General features: G+C 42.2%; 2 protein-coding genes across 5 annotated transcripts in view; one reads left to right on the top strand and one right to left on the bottom strand.

The window, feature by feature from the left end:
* Nucleotides 1–2,500, top strand: part of LOC123508091 (RING finger protein 224-like) — a 212,015-nt gene that overhangs the window by 137,968 nt on the left and 71,547 nt on the right. The gene's annotated exons all lie outside the window — the stretch shown is intronic.
* LOC123508075 (RING finger protein 224-like) overlaps nt 1–2,500 on the bottom strand; it is a 4,585-nt gene that overhangs the window by 846 nt on the left and 1,239 nt on the right. For 2 of the 4 annotated variants that reach the window (XM_045261500.1, XM_045261518.1), the window contains one exon: nt 1–83. This exon is cut by the window's left edge and continues 105 nt beyond it. The gene's annotated coding sequence lies outside the window, so the exon portion shown is untranslated. Of the gene's footprint in view, nt 84–325; nt 348–680; nt 1,286–2,500 lie in introns of those variants that run through there. The other 2 variants (XM_045261510.1, XM_045261528.1) reach the window with 2 other exon arrangements.

The following is a 2,500-nucleotide window of genomic DNA, read 5'->3' as shown; positions in this document are numbered from 1 at the left end:
GAGAGTGGCCACAGCGCGATTCAAACTCCGCCTCCTTGTTCCTGCCTGGGTGGAGATGCGATTCACGTCCCTCAAAAGTCAACCTGAGACAAAGTTACGGGAAGAAATAAGCACATGATAGATGTAATGGAAAATGAATCTTATAGCCCGCAGTTACTACACGCACTCTTCCACCTTCACTCCTTCGCAAACTGAAGCAAAACACAGCATATTATTTTGTATGGAGTGAAGCATCACATCCCTGTATTATGAAGAGTGAGGGACAGGAATGGCCAGCAGGAAGGCCACACAGACACAACTATGCTGTACAACACAGAACTCAGACCTGTGTGTGTGTGTGTGTGTGTGTGTGTGTGTGTGTGTAGTGTGTGGAGGCATACGTGCCTGAGAGACGCGACGCATTGAGTGAGGGACAGGGAGAGAGAGGAGTGAGGGAGGGCTGGAGGCAGTGATGTCACCGTTATTTTCCCTCAGCTTATGTGTACATCCATTTATCTGTTTCTCTCTTGTTTTGTGGTTGGGGGATTAAGTGTTATTTTCTCTTTATTGTGATTATTTATTCTTTTTTTTTTTTCATTGTGAATTTTCTTTAAGTTTTTCTTTTTTGTTGTGCATTGCAGTGTGAAATGATATGTTGTGTAATAGTGTTTCATGCTTTGTGTACATCTTCCCTCCCTCACCCTGGGCCCGGGGGTCAGCAGGAGTCTGTCTGTCAGGCTGGAACGATCAGTCCTGTTCTTGTCCTGCACGACACGCGCTGGTTGGACAAGATGGTCACTGGACACTAGACACTAGACACCAGCAGACTGCTCGCCACACGCCTGTCACGTGTGTGTGTGTGTGTGTGTGTGTGTGTGTGTAAAGGCCTGTACTGGTTATCAGGAGCGGGAATAGCAACCACCACCACCACCACCACCACCAGCCGTCACCCTCTCAGTGCGAGCTCAGAGTTCGTTCACTATTACTGATCTTCGGGTGGGACTGTACGTGGCACACCTCACTACCACACACCACACCACCACAAACTACACACTCACCACACACCAAACACTACCACACACCACCACAAACACTCACCACACACCACCACAAACACTCACCACACACAACCACACCACAGACCACTCACCACACACCACACACAACACACCACCACACACACCACATACTAGACAGCCCATCCCTGTGTTAAGTTTGTCACTGGTCACTGGTCAGTCAAAGCACAACTCTGTATATTTCAACTCATTACATGTACTACTATACTGTTCACACACACACACACACACACACACACACACACACACACACACACACACACACACACGAGTTGATGAAATTATTATAACTACTACAACTACAACTACAACTACTACTACTACTACTACTACTACTACTACTACAATTACTACTACTATAGTGTAAAGTGGTTCCTGGGTGTTGGTTAGAATGGTGTCCCAGGGAATGCGTGGCTGTCAGATCTTGAGGGAATCCGTGAGCTGTCCTTGTAGTAAGTGCATTGATCAACAGAGAACAAGAATTATTCACATCAAATCATTTACGTTATCAATAAGCTGCAATGTGCTTCAAACCCAGGATCTATTTTAGAGTACACACACTATACTACTAGTACTGCTGTAATAGTAATAATAATAGTAACAATAATGATAAAAATAATAATCGTTATTTTTATTATTATTATTATTATTATTATTATTATTATTATTCGCATATATTTTAAGACATCTGTTCATTTCTTTATATAGTTTCTCCTTCAAATTTCTATGTGCTCTGTTTTGAGAATTGAAAGGGAAACTAAACTGTTTTATTTAGCTTCTGCGATGTCCGACGATCGTCTATAATGACTATTTCCACTATGAAGAAAGGGAGGTAGGATAGTCAAAACTGGAGGGAAGGTGGAGGAAACATAGAAGAGAGTGTGTGTAGGTGGAGGTAACTCGTGGAGGTAACTCGTGGAGGTATGGAGATATGGAGGAAAGTAACACATGTATATCTATATAAACCATACACTTATAAAGAGGCTGACAACATTAAGGTCTAAATTACCACTAGTTAACACCGCAGTCTCTTCCTTAAGACCCCGGGAACACAACACTGGCTATAAGGTTGATGTCACTTTAGAACCCCAGAAGATTTTCAACCTTCTAGACAGATATTGTGTATTTTTTTTAGATACAAATTGTCCTCCACTCTGCTCCCTCCTATACACCCTCCACCCTCCACCTCTGCCAACGATTAAGTTTAAAAGGCAGATGTCTTGTTGGGAATGGGAGATTCTTTACACTTCAAATAGATTTACTGCTTTGGAGTTTTTATTTAATCATGGTTTACTTAGAATCCTAAAACAATGCATCATGAATTTTAATTATTACAATATATAATTGTAATATATTTGTAGTGGGAAAATAATTATTTTCTGCAAACCCTTAGCGACCCAATAAAATGACTTGGCGACCCAACTTCGGGTCTCGACCCAGGGGTT

The sequence above is a fragment of the Portunus trituberculatus genome, chromosome 3, assembly GCF_017591435.1.
Source record: "Portunus trituberculatus isolate SZX2019 chromosome 3, ASM1759143v1, whole genome shotgun sequence".
In the NCBI taxonomy this organism is placed as follows: Eukaryota; Metazoa; Arthropoda; class Malacostraca; order Decapoda; family Portunidae; genus Portunus; species Portunus trituberculatus.
This window is presented reverse-complemented; position numbering and strand designations above follow the sequence as displayed.